Source organism: Salmo salar, chromosome ssa16, assembly GCF_905237065.1.
Source record: "Salmo salar chromosome ssa16, Ssal_v3.1, whole genome shotgun sequence".
NCBI classification, from domain to species: Eukaryota; Metazoa; Chordata; class Actinopteri; order Salmoniformes; family Salmonidae; genus Salmo; species Salmo salar.
In genome coordinates, this window is record NC_059457.1 from 30,237,337 (window position 1) to 30,257,947 (window position 20,611).

Consider the following 20,611-nt stretch of genomic DNA (forward strand, 5'->3'; position numbering starts at 1 on the left):
GTTATTCACCAGGTTCAAATTCACCAGGTTCAATTTCACCATCTCCTACCGCCCCAGGGTCCAAAAATGTGAAGCAGGAATGCCCTCTCTCGCCTGTACAGTTCTCCTGCCACCCCCTCGGAATCTGAGACCATCCTCCCTGCCTCATGTCTGGCGGCTTCGGTTGTCTGGGGTATTGAAGCTCTGGTCCGGCAGGCACAACGGTCCCAGATGTTCGTCCCTGATTCAGCCCGGCCTCAGTTCCTGGAATGGCTTACCTGTCATCCTGGTGCCCGTCGTACCCTGGCTTTCCTCCGACAATGCTTCTGGTGGCCCACCACGCCTCCTGATGTCTCGGCCTTCGTCACCACATGCATGGTGTGTGCTCAAAATAAGACTCTGCGGCAAGCTCCATCTGGCCTCCTTCAGCCACTCCCTGTTCCTCATTGCCCCTGGTCCCAGCTTTCCCTGGATTTTGTCATTAGGCTTCCCCAGTCAGATGGCAACACCACCATCCTGACGGTGGTGGACAGGTTCTCTAAAGCCACCCATTTCACCCCTCTCTCCAAGTTACCGTCAGCCAAGGAGACGGCCCAGCTCATGGTGCAGCACGTCTTCTGAATCCATGGACTCCCGGTCGACATTGTCTCTGATTGGGGTCCTCAGTTCTCGTCCCGATTCTGGATGGCGTTCTGCACCCTTATCGGGTCATTGGCCAGCCTGTCCTCCGGGTTTCATCCCCAATCCAATGGCCAGTTGGAGCGAGCCAATCAAGACATGGAAACGACACTTCTGTGTCTCGTTTCTAGTAGCCCCACCACCTGGAGCCAGCAACTGGTCTGGGTGGAGTATGCTAGGAACACTCTTCCCTGCTCAGCCATTGGACTCACCCCATGGAGCACTCAAAGGGGGAGTCAGCCCACGCTCTTCCCGGAGCAAGAAGTAGAGGTCAACATACCCTCAGCCCAAATGTTCGTCCGCCGCTGTTGTACCTGGAAAAGAGCTCGGTCAGCTCTTCTCAAGATCACATCCGGGTACCGTCAACAAGCGGACCGCCACCGGACTCCGGCTCCCCGCTATCATCTCAGGCAGAGGGTATGGCTGTCTACACAGCACATGCCTCTCCAGGTGGAATCCCGCAAACTTTCCCACCGTTTCATTGGTCCTTTCCCCATCTCTAGAGTCCTTAGTCCCACTGCTGTTCGCCTGCTGTTACCCCGTACCCTCCGTATACACCCTACTTTTCATGTGTCCAGGATTAAGCCCTTGTCTCACAGCCCTTTGTCTTCTGTTTCTAGACCCATCCCTCCCCCCGTGTCATCGATGGCCAGCCACCATACACTGTGATGCCTCCTGAGGGTTTGACCACGGGGCAGGAGTTTCCAGTACCTGGTTGACTGGGAGGGTTATGGCCCGGAGGAGAGGTGCTGGGTTCCCGCTAAAGACATCCTGGACCCGGCCCTCAACGCTGACTTTCACCGCCGGCACCCCGGTCAACCAGGTATGCGCCCAGGTAGGACGCTAGGTGGCATCACTAGGGGGGGTACTGTCACGCCCTGATCTGTTTCACCTGTCTTTGTGATTGTCTCCACCCACCTCCAGCTGTCACCCATTTTCCCCATTATTCCCAGGATATTTATTCATGTGTTCTCTGTCTGTTGCCAGTTCGTCTTCTCAAGTCAACCAGCTTGTTTTTCCGTGTTCCTGCTTTTTACTTGTCTCTGTTTTTCTAGACCTCCTAGTTTTTACCTTTTGCCTGCCCTGACTCTAAGCCCGCCTGCCCTGACCTTGAGCCTGCCTGCCTCCCTGTACCGTTTGGAACTCTGACCTGGTCAATGAACTTTTGCCTGTCCTCAACCTGCCCCTTGTTGTTTAATAAATATCAGAGACTCAAACCATCTGCCTCCTGGGTCTGCATCTGGGTCTCACTCTGTGTCGTTATAAAGTTTCATTTCTCAGATAGCTCACAAAATCCACCATGGATAGAATGCAAGAATTGACAAATATTTGCCATATTCTAATAATTCTCATGTACCAACGTATCACCACAGTCCGTGCCATGAGGAAACTTGCACTCCTGTAGATCTGAAATTTGTGAAAGTCGGGACAATTTTTGTCCTGCAGAAACATTATTTTAGAGTTGAATTTTTTTTAAGCAATAGGCATTTAGAATTGCATGTGGAGTGGAGCTTTATAGTTAGCCTCTATATCTTAATTTATTTGAAAAACACTGTTTCCATAATTTGTTGCAATAAAGTTTGAGAAAAGAAATCTAACCCTGTTGAACAGATATTTCAAAAAATCTTTAGAACATTTTTCCTTTAGCTGCCGTTTCCATTACACATGTCGCAATGTCGCGACATTGCTTTTGTTGAATAAACCTGGGTCAATGGAAACCTGCCTAGTGTATTCAATTGAGCCCATTTCAGCCATTACTGGAGTGTGTTTGACAGGTCATTACAAATGTTTCCACAGTCGTTACGTTAAAGGGAAAAAACAAAATGGCACAAGCAAGAGTGGGAAAGAGTCACCAGAATAGAATGAAAGCAATCAATCTAGCAAGATTTAAGTGGCTGAAAAGGAAAGATCCTCAGGTGGGCGGGCATGCGCGTTGCTAATTACATGTAAGCCTACTTTGAAATAAAATTATTTTATCAAACAGAAGTGTTTTGGGCCTTCTGATATTCAGTTCCATCTCCTGTGAGGTTCTCAGCAGCCTTAGTTGGTGATTAGTAAAGGCCCATATGCAGTATCAACCCTGAGAACCAGCACTGGGACCAGAGATCTTAGTGTTGTGTGTGGCCCAGGCCAGAAACCTCTGAGCCCAGTAGAGAGATAGTCTGTCTCTCTCTCTCTTTCTCTACTTTCTCTCACCCTCTCTCTCTTTCTCTACTTTCTCACCCTCTCTGTCTCTCTCTCTCTCTCTACTTTCTCTCTCTTTCCCTTCCTCCATCCAAAGTTTTGCCTGTCCATCCGCCTCCCCAGTAGCAGAACTCTCCGGCAGGACGTGACCTGCCCAGCTCCCACTCACTCCATAAATCACAGGCCGCGTCTCCACTGTGCAGTTGAAAAAAGAGGCCGCAGCGCTGCCTTTCTTTGCTGTACTCCAAGAGACCGCTTCCTCCCACTGCGCTGGCCTGTGAGGAGCCAAGATTTAAAACACATACTTGTGTGCAGCACTTTTCGTCACCTGCAGGCACAAAGTGACGTACAGCGCACAGAGGTGTCTGTCTCCATGGCAGTGTGGGGAGTGCGTTCTCCGAAGCACGTACTTACACGCTAAGAAATAGCAAACGCCTTTGATATTTACATACACTTCAATGCAAAATCACAATGGGCTAGTGTGTTCTGCTGTGCAGCTTGAAGAGAAACAACCAAGAGGAGATCACTTAAAGCACTTTTAATGTATCAAGCTTGGTAGAGGGAGGTTGTACTCCCCCACAGCCTAGGAGCAGTTCACTCACACCGTATGGAGCATGACTCTTTACACTATTAATAAAAATCTACTCCAAAATAAACAAAAGACCCTAATACAAATCTTAAAACTACCAAGCACTTAAGCGGAGAACATTAATAAAGAACAATTGCCTAGCTTGAAGTGAAACCAACTAGAAAAACTGAATTCCAGGAGAGCTCAAAATCAAGTCTTACTGTAATCCTTGATTTAAGTGGCAAAGGAAGCACTGAGTGGAAAAAGGTCAAGAGTCAAAAGCATCCCTGGTGGTCTGAAATACTTACACAACTACACCAACACTTATTGCTTTCAGTTAATTAAAACATTGGCCGGTGTATCACTTCAAGAGCATTCCATGTCACTCCGATACCATAACCAGTTGGGCAAGGGAGCGGCTAAGTCTTTTTATTACCATGAGGCCTTCCTGAGGGATTACGGGCTAAAATAATACACTGTTAAAATAGAAAGACTCAAAACATCATTATTGTGTAGTAAAACCATGAAAAGTAATGCACCTAAGCTGAGATGTTTAGTGTTTGGAGGGTGTTTGAATGTAAACCCAATGTAAGTGCTATGATACACTGAATGGATTTCTAAAACAGAATGGAAGTATTCTGAGCCACCCAAAGTGGTTCTTCATTCTGAATCATTGTGTTTTTAAGAGTGTTGTGAAAACACTTTTTGGTGTTTCAGTGCATGTAAAAGGTAGCACAAATGTTTTGGCAGACTGTCTCTCATATAAACATAACATAAATATTGATTGATTATAAATATTGATTGAATTCTCAGTCAATATTTGAATTAACATTTTAAAGAAGACACTGGGAAAGTAATACTTTTCCTAGGGTAGACTTTGGCACTAGTTATAGGCTACAGTTGCCAGGCAACTTTGTGAGATTCTAAATAATGTTATTTAGGGCTATGTAAGTTATAGCAGAGGTGACACGTATAAAGTGAGCCTTTATCACTGGTATGCATGGATGTGAGAAGGTGGATGTGAACCCAGGTCTCTTGCTTGTCAAAACACTGCCTTTGGGCGTCTGCATGCTTCCAAGCCGAAACTGTTAGGTAGAGTTTGTGCATATATTCTGAGGACATTTTGTAACGTTTTTGTGCGTTTTTTAGTGTGTTTTTTTCCCAGCTGTTCAGGGCATACAACATTTTTTCTGGATGCAATCTGAAGTTCGGAGCTGAAGTCTACGGTTCTTCGCCGGTGAGTGGTCAACAGTAGGGATTATTCAATAAAGTCTTTATTGTCATTGAACAAGAGACGAGTCATTTTCATGCACATTTTTTCATTGAAAAATACTGCACCAAACATCTTAGTTTGATGTAAAATAGCGCAATTAAGATCTCCTCCGTAAAAATGTCAAAATTTATGAGAGATTTATTGAGTTATCTTAGATTCATTCTAAGATTATTGCACTTGTTTCTAGTTTTTAAAGTCTTTTAAGGGAGTATGCAAGCACACTCGTTTGGTTCGCTTAGCCAACTTCAGCTAGCCACCAGCCGAATTGAAGCATTCTAGCGCCTTTAGTCCACTCAGCCAGTCTTCAGGAGTAAACTGTTGTGCTGAACAACCCTTGTTACACTGATCACATAGGGCCTGATTCAGACTTGACATAAGTAGACTTAACATGGACTGAAGAAAAATGGACTACAGTCATAATTAGTCCACGTTAAATCAAATTATCTCAAGTCTGAATAGGGCCTACGGAGAATGTTTTTTTTTGCGTAAAATTCTACCTTTATTTTTTCATACCTTCATATCAGAAGACAGATGTTTAGTTTAAAGACAACATGTGAACTTCAAACATGTGCTTTTGTACTGTTCAGAATTCCCCCAGTCTGAGGCATAGAGGTGGAGGGAATACATTCGTGCCATTTAGCAAACTTTATGGTCAAGTATAAAAACAGGCAAGTTTGCGAGCAAGTCCACTGTATTCAGGTTCTTCACGAACTCAGACACCTGACAGCACACCAAACGCTCAGATGAAACTCTCCAAAACAATCCAAGAAATTATGCGTCAATGAGTACACAATGTTATTATATTGAAGGAAACAGAAAAGGAATTCACTCTATAAGAACATTTGTTTTGTGTAGCATTTCAGACATTTTGATTCATTGATCCGTTTTCTTGATGCTACATGTTGTTAATCGACATGTAATTTTTTGCACTTGTTTTATATACAAATTAAGGCCTGCTTTTGAGTTAATACTACTTCATATTAATATGGTATTTGATAATCTAATTATGTATTCATGTACTATCATTATTGCTTGTTATTATTTGCTATTTCTGTCTCCCTGCAGAAAAACATACATGTTACCCACCGACTGGCAAACCCTACCCAAAGTCAATTAAGACCAGGATCAGACTACAGTCAACTGAACTGTCAACTGTCGATCATATCATCTAACTCAACTGTACTGTGATTCAATTCATCGGAGCAATTTTTTAAATTTTTTTATTTTACCTTTATTTATCAAGGCAAGTCAATAAAGAACAATTTCTTATTTACAATGATGGCCTACCGGGGAACACTGCCTTGTTCAGGAATTAGCGTAATGGATGACAGGTAGATAGCATTGAGCCTTGGGCTGAAGTGTTTTTGTTTCAGGTTTTGTATGAGTGCTACTTCTGACATTAGCAGTCATTGTCTATTTTTTTCCATGAATGTGAAATATGCCACACGCTGATTTTGAAGGATATGATAAATACCTTGCAGATTTTTGAACTGTCTTTATCAATATAAAAATTTGTAAGACCTTTTAATGTTTTGTCATGTGATAATTTGTTACTAAAAGATAAAGCACTTAAAGCTCCAATCGTGTCTTGAAAATGTAATTTTGTACTCATTAATTACTATCCTGGACAAACGTATTCATTTCTATTTTAACAAAAAAAAAATTGTGTGTCTTTTGAGCATAACACTGTCCATTTGACCTTTTAGAATTACTGAGGCATTTATAAACACCTTATAATAGCAGGGAATATATAATAACGGAGAGACTCCCATTTACAGTATTTGAAAACTCCAGAAGAGATCTAATTCTGCACTACACAGAACTCGAAACAACATAAGTGTGTACAACCTTTTCTGGGTTAGGGCTCCCAGTCTCTGGCAAGGTGTTGCACAACTTTTGATTATGTGGTGTTACAACACACCATGTCATGTTTCAGAAGACCTCAGGGTAAATGTTTAAGTACACCTTAAATCTGTCCCAATGCCTTCACAACCATGTGTTTTCAATACTCCAGCAAAATTAAGGTTTTGTCTCCTTTAAGGTGATGGCAGCTCAGTTGCAACTAGTTTTAGTGTTACAAAGCACTTCATTTTTAGTGTACCAATGGTAACACTGACTAACTCAGGGAGCAGGACAGAGTCCAGCATGTCTGACTATGTGCCAGTCATGCAAACATAGTGCCTCACCATCTGACTTCTCCTGGCTGACTGAACCTTCTCCTTCCTACAGTAGCCTATCTGACATACTAGGAATCCAATATGGATTACAATGTTCAAGAATATTTATGCAATCCAAGATGGTTCAAGAAAACTGTTAAACATTTATTTCGGAAGGGGGGACACACGATGTCCTAGTGCAGTATGTATCTTTCCATCTTAGCTGTGCTCTCTGGAGTGTAGATGAACTCTCACACAAAGACACTCAGGCTGCGTTTACACAGGCAGCCCAATTGTGATCTTTTGCCCAATTTTTGCCAAAAGAGCTGATATGATTGGTCATTACACCCATTAGTGGAAAAAAGATCAGAATTGGACTGCCTGTGTAATCGCAGCCTCAGACACTCACACAAGCCACATGAGCAGATTATAGTGAGTTCAGGGTCAGTGCTAGAGCAGACCCCCAGTGAGTGGGCTTGTGCGGCATACAGACACAGACGACCCTGAACATGGCCTTTTCTCTGTCAGACTGAAGTAGAGATGTCACAATCAACCCTGATCAATACAATAAGACTGTTAATTAAGTGATAATGCCCGAGAAGCCGGCGTTTGGAGGATATATTGGCACGTGTGTTGTTAGGCCCGAGACGAAGTCGAGTAATGATTTACATATTCAAATAATGATTTACATATTTTTGTAAAAAAATGTATTTTGATGAATTTATTCCTACTATTTCATCCTTCCACAAGATATAGTCCCGACAAAAATCTATACTGGCTGGCAACGTTCTTATCCCTTGCTTGCTAGCTAGCCAACTACAGATAACTTACAGTCACTTCAAAAAGTGCAGCCAGAATAACAGCAAAGTAGCTGCATTTGCATTTGTTTAAGCTGTTTTCTAGGGATTTTTTTTTGGACACATCCATAACAATGAGCTACTGAGGCGCGATTTCTGGTTGCATAGAAAATGCACTCACTCGTCAGGACACAGTTCTTCAGAGGAGCTAGCCAACAACACAGCTAAAACAATCACTTCAAACTGAAGATGGAAAGACTACAAACTAGATGCTCTTTGTTTCGTCTGACCTTTTTTTCAATTGACATTTCTTTGTATACATCCATAAAAATGATACTGATTCATGATTTCGACAGATTGAGAAATGCTGCCTGCCTGTCTGTCTCGTCCCGACTCCAGACACGCTCATTACTATGGGACAGATGGAGATCGAATTTGAATATTGAAACAATGTTGCAAATGTCGGAGAGACAGACAGCAAGGTTTATACAAATCTCTGCTGTTGAAAACTAAATGTTAATCTAAAAGAAATGTGAGATAATGTCTAGATGCTTTTTGTAGTGGAGATCAAGTTTATAAATTGCTTGGCTGGGCTGATGAGACAGTGGATTGCGCAGTCAGATGGAACAGAGTAAATAGGCATTTTAACGTCATAGATTTAGCCAGTGGTAACTTGTCGAAAAGACACCGGCTGGAATGTGGTTTTAACCAATCAGCATTCAGTATAAATGGCTAACAACTACTGCTCTTCCTCTCCCACAGACTATCCACATGGACTCTTTGCCCATCCACAGGTCTCTGCCCACTCAGACACAACCTACACTGCTGCTAAAATGATTATTGATTAGATGTATTACTCCATTACACTGCTGTCCATTGATTTTAAAAAAACATATAGATGGTTAAGAAGCTAAGATTTAAAGTTGGCTTTTTCTACAGAAACAGATCGTGCCTTTCTTTAAGCAGTAGGAAGCAGATTATTCAGTCAACCTTTTTATCTGTTATTGATTATGGTTATATTATTTATAAAAGTGCAGCTGCTACTACTCTTAAACCGTTGGATGCCATCTACCATAGTGTCCTTTATTTTGTTACTGGCAACAGTTTTGACACTCATCGGTGTATCCTGTATCAAAAGGTTGGCTGCACTTTGCTAAAGACCCGTAGATCTCTACGTTACCCCCTTTTTGTTTGCAAGCCTCTACTTCATAAACTTCCATCTTATCTAAATTTGCTGTTGAAGTATAGACACCTAATTTTCCTAACCCGTTCACAGGGTTGGTTAACTCTTGAGGTTCCTAGGGTCTACACCGAGTTAGGTAAATCTGCTTTTAGTTTTAAAGCACCGTATTGCTGGAACAAAATGTAAAATACATTCCCGTCTGGGCAATTTAAAATATTGATTGGGGAGTTATTTGTGGATAATATAACAGTTTTTCTGGGTAATTTGTGGTGTTTTATTTGTGCTTACCATGATTTTGTGTTATATTTGTGTATATATATTTGTTTTCTTTTTTTGTGTGTTTAATATGTATTTTATGTTGTATTATACAGGGTGCATTTGGAAAAGAGACTTAGGTCTTAATATGTCTTCTCTGTCAAAATAAAGGTTCAATAAATACAATTATTGATTGACATTACCATTAGTATTTATCTATTATCCTGCTACTGGTCACGGGTACTCCTATTTACATGTATATATTACCATTAGTATATTACCATACGTATTTATATATTCCTGCTACCAGTCACTTTTAGTGTTTACATGTACAGTGCCTTCAGAATGTATTCATACCCCTTGACTTATTTCAAATGTTGTTGTGTTACAGCTTGAATTCAAAATGGATTAATGACACAGTAAAAACATGTTTTTAGAAATGTTGGCAAATTTATTGATAATGAAATATTGAAATATCTAATTTACATGCGTATTCACACCTCAGCCATTTTCAAGTCTTGCCATAGATTTTCAAGCCGATTTAGGTATAAACTGTAACTTGGCCTCTCAGGAACATTCAATGTCGTCTTGGTAAGCAACTTCAGTGTATATTTGGCCTTGTGTTTTAGGTTATTGTCCTGCTGTAAGGTGAATTTGTGTCCCAGTGTCTGTTAGAAAGCAGACAGACCCAGGTTTTTCTCTAGGATTTAGCTTGTGCTTAGCTCTATTCTGTTTCTTTTTATTTAAAAAAACTCCCTAGTCCTTGCCCATGACAAGCATTCCCATAACATGATGCAGTCACCACCATGCTTGAAAATATGAAAATATGAATTTGTATTCAGGACATAAAGTACATTTATTTGCCACATTGTTTGCAGTTTTAATTTAGTACCTTATTGCAAACAGGATGCATGTTTTGGGAAATAAATATTTGTACAGGCTTACTTAGTTTCACTCTGTCATTTAAGTTAGTACTATGGAGTAACAACAATGTTGTTGATCCATCCTCAGCATTCTCATATCACTGGTTAAGTACATTTTTACTCCTGAACTTATCTATACGTGCCAGAACAAAGGGGTTGAATACAAACTGACTCAAGACATTTCATCTTAAAATATTCTACTAATTTCTAAGCATTTCTAAAAACATAATTCCACTTTGACATCATGGGACATTGTGTGTAGGCCAGTGACACAACATCACAATTTAATCCATTTGAAATTCAGGCTGTAACACAACAACATTTGGAAAATGTCAAGGGGTGTGAATACTAAAGGCACTGTATATCCTACTACTAGTCACTTTTTATGTATAAACCCACCACAACCACTCCAGTACCCCTGCACATTTATTTATTATTTATTTTTGTACCTTTATTTAACTAGGCAAGTCAGTTAAGAACAAATTCTTATTTTCAATGATGGCCTAGGAACAGTGGGTTAACTGCCTTGTTCAGGGGCAGAATGACAGATTTTTACCTTGCGAGGTCAGGGACTCGATCTTGCAACCTTTCAGTTGCAAGATCGTCCAACGCTCTAACCACTAGGCTACTTGCCACCCCATTGAGGGACGTACTGGCACTTACCTCTATATACTTGCATTCTCGTGTCTCTAACTCACATCGTAGTTCTTGTGTGGTTTATATTTATATTTTTGATTATATTTTATTTTATTATCTATATTATTAGTATTATTATCATTGCATTGTTGAGAAAGAGCTCTCAAGGTAAGAACTTCACTGTACTGTTTTACACCTGTTTTACAGCTGTTTTATCCTGTACACCACAGGAGGCTGTTGAGGGGAGGACGGCTCATAACAATGAACGGAATGGCATCAAACACCTGGAAACCATGTGTTTGATGTATTTGATACCATGCCAATTATCCCGCTCCAGTCATTACCACAAGCCTGTTCTCCATAATTAAGTTGCCACCAACCTCCTGTGCTGTGCAACTTTGTAAAACTTTAAAAGCCTCTACATACTCCCCCTTTCAACCCATATCACTGCTTGGGTTCAAGCCTGAACTATCCATGCTACTCTGTACTGAGGATAACCAACACCAACTCAGCTGGCTGAGGACAACATCAAAAACACACACAAAAAGCATTCCAGACTCTAACTAACCCCAATTCCTAGCTTCTCTGTTGGTTAGAGGAGGGGGAGGAGAGAGACAGGGAGTGATATGCAGCAGACAATACATTAACACCAATAGGGGCCTCAGTCATCAGCCCTGGCTGGGAAACCTGTGAACTTTAGCACTCGCTGCACCTGCCGCTCTTCCACCCGGTCAGCAGGTGCTGTGCTGAGGAATCCTGTGATACGGCACTAATGTCAGCACTGTCTTCCACGGCGACGGCAGAGTGGAGGGTAAATGTCAGGTAGCGAGATGTCCTCTCTCCTCAGTTCAGCCCCTAGCGAGGCTCCAGCCAGCCCGTTTGTCTGGCTGTAACCAGATCATGTCACATCAACATTCACTGTGCTGCACAACAGATAAAGCCAAGGACCACCAGGATCTACAGAACACATTGCTATACAAGGTCAGCAATACAGATACAGTACCAGTCAAAAGTTTGGACACACCTACTCCTTCTTTTCTTTATTTTTACTATTTTCTACATTGTAGAATAATACTGAAGTCATCAAAAATACACATATGAAATCATGTAGTAACCAAAAAAGTGTTCAACAAATCAAAATATGTTTTATATTTGAGATTCTTCAAAGTAGCCAACCTTTGCCTTGATGACAGCTTTGAACACTCTTGGCATTCTCTCATCCAGCTTCATGAGAAATGCATTTCAATTAACAGGTGTGCCTTGTTAAAAGTTAATTTGTGGAATTTCTTTCCCTCATAATGTGTTTGAGCCAAACGGTTGTGTCGTGACAAGGTAGGGAGGGTATACAGAAGATAGCACTATTTGGTAAAAGACCAAGTCCATATTTTGGCAAGAACAGCTCAAATAAGCAAAGAGAAATGACAGTCCATCATTACTTTAAGACATGAAGATCAGTCAATGCGGAAAACTTTAAGAACTTTGAAAGTTTCTTCAAGTGCAGTCGCAAAAACCATTAAGCGCTATGATGAAACTGGCTCTCATGAGGACCGCCACAGGAAAGGAAGACCCAGAGTTACCTCTGCTGCAGAGGATAAGTTCATTAGAGTTACCAGCCTCAGAAATTGCAGCCCAAATAAATGCTTCATGGAGTTCAAATAACAGACACATCTCAACATCAACTGTTCAGCGGAGACTGTGTGAATCAGGCCTTCATGGTTAAATTGCTGCAAATAAACCACTACTAAAGGACACCAATAAGAAGAAGAGACTTGCTCGGTTCAATAAACACGAGCAATGGACATTAGACTGGTGGAAATCTGTCCTTTGGTCTGATGAGTCCAAATTTGAGATTTTTGGTTCCAACTGCCGTGTCTTTGTGAGACACGGAGTAGGTGAACGGATGATCTCCGCATGTGTGGTTCCCACCGTGAAGAATGGAGGAGGAGGTGTGATGGTGTGGGGGTGCTTTGCTGGTGGCACTGTCAGTGATTTATTTAGAATTCAAGGCACACTTAACCAGCATGGCTACCACAGCATTCTGCAGGGATACGCCATCCCATCTGGTTTGTGCTTAGTGGGACTATCATTTGTTTTTCAACAGGACAATAACCCAACACACCTCCTGGCTGTGTAAGGGCTATTTGACCAAGAAGGAGAGTGATGGAGCATCAGCATCAGATAACCTGGCCTCCACAATCACCCGACCTCAACCCAGTTGGGGTGGTTTGGGATGAGTTGGACCGCAGAGTGAAGGAAAAGCAGCCAACAAGTGCTTAGCATATGTGGGAACTCCTTCAAGACTGTTGCAAAAGCATTCCAGGTGAAGCTGGTTGAGAGAATGCCAAGCGTGTGCAAAGCTGTCATCAAGGCAAAGGGTGGCTACTTTGAAGAATCTAAAATCGAAAATATATTTTGATTTGTTTAACACTTTTTTGGTTACTACATGATTCCATATGTGTCATTTCATAGTGTTGATGTCTTTACTTATTCTACAATGTAGAACATAGCAAAAATAAAGAAAAACCCTTGAATGACTAGGTGTGTCCAAACCTTTGACTGGTACTATACGTAATATAATCCTCTCACTGCCAGCCAATGAAACTCAATGTCCTCTCATATCAGTTTTATTTGATCAAGCGTCTTGTCAGCCAGTGGTAATCAAACAAAGGAAAGCGGAGGTCTTGGACTGAGAGACAGCCTGGTTTATGGTTTATTTCAGTTCCATCTATGCTGCATGCTGCTGTTCTCTCACACAGCCCAGTGATATTCACAGTCCCTGTGGGACAGCCCACAGTTAAAAACATATTGGATTCCATTTTCTGCCCATGTATAAAACACAGAGCAGAGCAATGGAAGCAGAGAGTGAATGAATCCACAGTTAACGAGAACAGATGAAAACACATTGGAAAGGGGGGTCAACTAAGTGCTTAATCTAATAATCAACATCGACTACAATTGGCCATTTGTGTGGCACAATGCAGACGCTCTTCGGTGCTGGGGACACGATTCACCCTTAATGACTCTGATATAAACAAAATTAGCCAGTCTTTTGAAAAATTTGCGAATGAGAAAAATGGAGCGAAAGAGAAAATAACTCCACACGCATAAATATGACCTAGAGGAAACAGCATTCCATGGTGCGGATGAATGACTTCGTATGCAGAGTGAAAAGCATCAGAGTAGCAATGCTGCAATCCCCTTGAACAAAAGCCACTTTGTGTTCCTGCATGCTACAGGCATGCTACACACACACACACACACACACACACACACACACACACACACACACACACACACACACACACACACACACACACACACACACACACACACACACACACACACACACACTTCCTATCACACCACGCCTCCAAACCCTGGAGGACACACATCTGGAGCTGGGCTTTGGGCTTTGACGTTTAAGGGCGTATTTGTCTAAACACATGCATCCAGTATGTAGGCCTAGAGTTATTCGCAGACAGCCACACTCAAGCTGGTAACAGACGAAAGGTCTGTCAGCTCTCAACTGCACCAGGCCGGAGAGAACACAATGTGGTTCCGAACAAAATAATTGTGTAAAGCAACTAGTGATGCACCGATATGACATTTTTGGCCGATACCGATATACAGTATTTTCCTTGCCAAAAAAAGCCCAATACCGATATTTAACATTTTTGCGGCCTTTTAAGTATTCTAGTACAGTTAAATAGTTAACACACACACACACACACACACATGAACGCAGCGGTCTAAAGCACTGCATCTCAGTGCAAGAGGCGTAACAACAGTCCCTGGTTCGAATCCAGGCTGTATCACATCCGGCCGTGATTGGGAGTCCCATAGGGCGGCGCACAATTGGCCCAGCGTCGTCCGGGCCGTCATTGCAAATAAGAATTTGTTCTTAACTGACTTGCCTAGTTAAACAAAGGTTACAGACACACACACACACACACACACAGACCAAAAAGTTATTTTGTTGGCATTTACGTATGTTCCCATTACCAGTAAAACATAATCAAAACCTATTTCTTTCACTTTCAAGCTGTGCTATTTCGTTGCTCATTTGTTCAGTCGTTTCATTCTCAACCAAGATGTCTACGGAACGCCGTTTGGGTCTTTGCGTGCCAAAAAAAAAAATACACTATTTGACGTGTCAAATAAGCTTGTTGACCAATCAGGACCTGAATATGACTGCACGTCACATAATAATTTAATGTGTTCATACATTTTTACACATTGATTACACTATCTCTTGTATTTCATGTCACAACAATTCATCGATACGTATGCTATGATGCTGGTAAAGTTGTCTCGCGCACCTACAGTGCTGGTCATAAAAAAAAGCTAGCTAGCTGATGGATGCAAGCAATGTTCTTCCCCAAAAACAAAGCAAAAAGACATAATCTGTTTCAGGATAGCTAGGTGTCATCATCTAAAATAACCCTAATTTATAAGACAGTTCTTATTTGATGAAGCTAGCTGGCTGCTTATAACGTTAGCTTTGGGCAACAGCGTTAAGTAGGTAGCTAGCTATTTATTTTCATGAACTGAAGTTCAATTTCAATAGGTGGCAACAAGTGGCTACCTAGCTAATACTTACTCACAAGGATTCCTAAATCATTGCTAAGAATAATGAAAATGACTGCAGTTTCTACTGGTCATTGTTTTTAGGCTGGTTGTATTGGTGCGAGCTAGGTACCAAGCTAAGCTAGCTACCCCAGAAGTTGCGGTCAAACAAATTATGCTTTATTACCAACGCGGTACTGTAAACACATCGTTCGTGTCCAGGGTTTTGTTGTTTGCAGACTTTTTTAGTGCAGCTTTTACAATGCTACTGTATCTTTTTTGACACTCAAAGACCCAAACGGCGTTCCATAGTATGTATGTCTTGAAGCTAATAACAGTGACGCTATTACTGTGTAACTCCGGTAGGAGAAAAATAGCCCACTTGGTAGTGTGTACCAGTGATCGACCAGTTGGCAAAAGCCAACATCACCCACGACAGAGAACGGTTGATTGTCAAGAGCGATGAATTCCATTATATTGGCTTTAATGAATTTCGCCTTTGAGTTGTCTCGCTGAAATGTTCTTTCAAATGACTGCTCGACTTGTTGACTGCTCGATCCACACACAAACATTGTGTGGGCTAGGTTAGAAATGCTGTGTTGCACGTGTAGCGCAAAACTTTACGTGGCGTCATTATGTCGTGTACCTACGTTAAATAGGTTTGCACAGTAGCTTTGACATCGGTTTTTAACATCGGCATTAAACTAGATTCCGATATGTTCACCAATATACTATGCGTCCCTATAGCAACCTTATGTAACATATGTTTTCATAATTGTTTTTAAATTCTTCAGAAACATCTTAACCACCCTCAGTGCCAGTATCAACAGCAGATACAGTACATGGACAGATAAAGCAGTAGTTTGGTTCGGTAGACAGACAGACAGAGCAGTTACATAACTGTAACAGCTAAAACCACCAGCCTGAGATTCCAGGGGCTTTCCTCAACCAGAGCATCAGTATTATTACCACATGTAGATGGAGGGAAAAACTAAACAAAACAGCAAGATAAACCATATATCACCTAGTGAAGAGGGTGGAATGTAAAAACAAGCCTTTTAACACGTTAGTACATGCCTGGCCAAGAAACAGCGCTAACTGCAGTACATGGGAAAAACTCATGACTGGAGAGATGGGAGATGGGACCACACAGCAGAGGAGATATGATGCCATGTATCGTGACGGAAAAGACCATTCTAACTCATGTATCCACAAGAATTCACGTTTGTGCAGTCAATGTTACAATTATATCCAAAGGACCCAAGCAAGTATAACAAAAACCCTCCAAAAACATTGTTTAGCAACAAGAGGCAGCCTTGTGTAAATGAGTGTAAGTAATGTGGCCTAATAAAACATGAATGAGAATCAGAGGTGTTTACATGAACGCTGTGGGCTAGCGCTGTCATGTTTATCAGAAGACCAGAGAGAGGTGGACCCTAAAACACACTCAAGTGCAAACAAGCCTGGCTCGGTTGGTCATGTCTCAGTAATTGATGCACTAATGGGAGGGATGGGGGTTGGGGATGGTTGGGGAGAGAGTAAAGGAGGCTGGGACTTCAAAGGCCTGTTGGACACTTATCAACAAACGTGCTCTCATCAGACACAAGAGGACGGCCAGATGAAAGGAAGACTAATGCACCTTCGCTCCCACAGCTCCACTCTACTATGCTCTTTCAGCACTGGGCCTGGGGATGGGAGCCAGATAACGACATGAAATAGGGAAACAGCCCAGACAGTGTGGGGGGTTCGGTAGGACATATACCCAATAAACAAATACCCAATAAACAACTCCATCTTGGAATGGTAGAGAGATGGCCACACATGGCATGAACAGTGTCCATCTCCATGATGTCACTTACAAATAGGCTGTTTTCCAACAATTTACCTGTAGTGATACCAGGGGTGACCTTCGGATACTTTGTGGGAATATGGAAAACGTATCAGGGAAAAGAGAGACTATCCCCTGGTGTCACCTTATATTAACCCTTACCCCCTCTTTAACCCTAAACTACAGCCTTAAAATGACAATAAGGACCACTAAATTAGTGTATAGCCGGCTGGATGAATGAGGATAGTGAGGTTCCCTAGGTGACGTGGCCTCTCCCTCGCCTCCTAACAGGCTGAGATAGAGCTGCTGTTGTTGCTGCTCCAGAGATGGTCTATATTTAACTGACACAGTAACGGCCCACAGTCCGTCCTTCCGTCTGCTGATGAAACTGGAGTGCAGCTGTGCTGAACCTCCTCAGCCCCCCGACCTTACTACAGTAATACAGCCAGGGGTGAGGACTGGGGTGAGGACAGGGCTGTGGACAGGGGTGAGGACTGGGGTGAGGACAGGGCTGTGGACAGGGGTGAGGACTGGGGTGAGGACAGGGCTGTGGACAGGGGTGAGGACTGGGGTGAGGACTGGGGTGAGGACAGGGGTGAGGACAGGGCTGTGGACAGGGGTGAGGACTGGGGTGAGGACAGGGCTGTGGACAGGGGTGAGGACTGGGGTGAGGACAGGGCTGTGGACAGGGGTGAGGACTGGGGTGTGGACATGGGTGAGGACAGGGCTGTGGACAGGGGTGAGGACTGGGGTGAGGACAGGGGTGAGGGTATGGCACATAAATACACCCCAGATATAAACATATATCAAATAACATAACATCCTACAAGAATGAAGAGCATTTCCACCTCCAACAAGATCAGCCTGAAATTATATTGAAACAAACTGCAGCACTGTCTAACTCCTCTTTAAGGAGTTAGCATGCTTCAGTTCGGCTGGCAGCTACCCAAAGTTGGCTTGGTGAACCGAACGAGTGTACTTGCATGCTCCCTTAAAAGACCTTCGCATGAAAAATGAGAAAAAAACGACAATACTACTGTTTGTCCATTTTGAGATGCCGTAGTCAGTATACACTTCCTCAAAATAATCAGAATTAATCAAAGATACCTCAAGAAATCTGTCATAAATGTTTATGTTTTTGCTAAGGAGATCTTAGTCCCGCAATTTTGGTGCATTATTTCTCAATGAAAAAATGTACATGAAAACGAGTCGTCTCTCGTTGAATGACAACAAAGACTTTACTGACGAATCCCTACTGTTGACCAATCACCCACGAAGGGGCGTAGACTTCAGCTACCAACTTCGGCTTGCCTCAAGAAAAAAAATTGTGTGCCCAAAGACACTTCTCTGAACAGGAGCAACTCAGCGCATTGAAGATCACATATTTCATCCTTGGCCACCCTGGTGCTAGCAAAGCGCCAACTGGTTATAGGCGTGTTGGTCTGTTGGAGTAGCCCTTTGGGGCGTCTGGCCAAGAGGCAGCGGGCCTGCCAGGACCAGGAGAGACAGACAGGCCAAGACTGAGGGCCAGCAGCAGCAGCAGACCACAGGAGCCCCAGACACCTGAGCATATTACCCAGGGTGCTGACAACTGCTCGGGGATTACACTCAAACAGAACGAGGGACAGAGGAAAAGGAAGCACTCTCATTCTCCTCCCAGATGGTGTCAAGATCATCCTTCGAACACCGACAATCGCAGACAGAGCACACATGAATTACAATGCTAAGATACACAGAAGCTAGATTTGATTTGAAGCTAGAACCTAAAGGACTCTGGAAGCTAGCTACCTATAAACGTTGAGTGAGCCCTATCTATATCAACAAGGCATTCTGTTCTCTCTTCACATTGAAGACTGAAAAAGCTCAGTAAAGGGTTAAAGGGGAAGTGTGGCTGTCAGGCATTTCAATGAGCTGAGTAACTCCATAAGATTTCCTTAGTAATTTTATGACACCGTTTCATCTCCTCAGTGTGTACAAGCTAGCATAAGAACAAACGTTGGTGCTGCTGTCACGTTGCAGCCTGTTCACACACACACACACACACACACACATTATTATTTTGCCCCACACACTTTGCCCACACTTAAATTGCCCCACACTCCTAAAGTGTCCGTTTACTGCTCGTTTACCATATTGCGTCATGATATAAACTCATGATGGCATTGACCAGTGATTTCTTTTACCCATATCACATACTAGCTGTAAAGAGTAACAAAAACCCTAGCTAAAATAATAAGCAAAATTATAAAAGACATTAGAAAGGATAGACATTGGACAACAATGTTCTGGAACTGAGACATCATTGGGGTCTCAACCTTCGTCTACCTACCAGCTGATATCTCCTCGCTACCCAAAGGGACTGGGTCAGGGCACAGATCCATGTAGCTCCACTGGGCATCTCAGGATGGACCCACGTGCTTTTCAGTTATCACACGTTCCACATCCACACACTGTCCCTTCAGTGCGTCTGTCATAAGCTTCTGCCTTCACATTTATGCAATGTGAGGGGCCTCATACATGAACAGAAAAGATACACATAAACAAACACACACACCATAAAGGGAGCAGGGGAAGATGCCAGCAGAGAGACGTATCTGATCCTGTTTCCCCTGAAACTAGCTATTCAACCATGGCAGAAAAATATTCTTTCTCTGCGGTATGTCAAATACAATGCCTTGCAAAAGTATTTCTACACATTTTATTGTGTTACAAAGTGGGACAAATGTATTTAATTGCCATTTTTTTCCACACTCTACACAAAATACTCTGTAATGTCAAAGTGGAAGAAACATTCTATTAATTTTTTTTAGATGATTAGAAATTAATAACAAAAATATAGTCGTTGCGTAAGTATTCAGCTCCCTGAGTCAATACATGTTATTAACAACTTGGGCATTGATTAGAGCTGTGAGTCGTCTTGGGTAAGTCTCTTAGAGCTTTGCACACCTGGATTGTGCAATATTCTTCAATATTCTTCAATTCTTCAAACTCTGTCAAGATGTTGGGGATCATCTAGACCGCAATTTTCTAATATTGCCAAAGTTTTTCAAGCAAATTTAAGTCAAAACTGGCCACTCAGGAACATTCAATGTCTTTTTGATAAGCAACTCCTGTGTAGATTTGGCCTTGTGTCGTTGGTTATTGTCCTTCTGCAAGGTGAATTCCTCTTCCAATCTCTGGGCTAAAGCAGACTGAAGCAGGTTTTCCTCTAGGATTTTGCCTGTGTATCCCATTTCTTTCTATCCTGAAAAACTCCCCAGTATATTTTCTGATGTCAAGCATACCCATAACAGGATGCAGCCACCAGCATGCTTGAAAATAAAGAGGCAGGTACTCAGTGATGTGTTGTGTTGGATTTGCAGCCAAACATAAGGCCTTGCATTTAGGCCAAAAAGTGTATTCATTTGCTGCGTTTTATGCAGTATTACTTTAGTGCCTTTTTGCTTACAAGATGCAAGTTTTGTATTCTGTATATTTGTATTCTTCTTTTCACTGTCATTTAGGTCATTATTGTGGAGTCACTACAATATTGTTGATCCATCCTCAGTTTTCTACCATCGCAGACATTGAACTCTGTAGCTGTTT

General features: G+C 42.3%; 1 protein-coding gene and 1 long non-coding RNA gene across 2 annotated transcripts in view; one reads left to right on the forward strand and one right to left on the reverse strand.

Annotated features, from left to right (window-relative positions):
* LOC106573763 (uncharacterized) overlaps positions 1 to 1,472 on the forward strand; it is a 29,427-nt gene extending 27,955 nt beyond the window's left edge. Inside the window, exon 3 of the long non-coding RNA XR_001321416.2 lies at positions 1,278 to 1,472. This is a non-coding gene — a long non-coding RNA (uncharacterized lncRNA). The remainder of the gene's footprint in view (positions 1 to 1,277) is intronic.
* LOC106573762 (insulin-like growth factor 1 receptor) overlaps positions 1 to 20,611 on the reverse strand; it is a 165,486-nt gene that overhangs the window by 108,374 nt on the left and 36,501 nt on the right. The gene's annotated exons all lie outside the window — the stretch shown is intronic.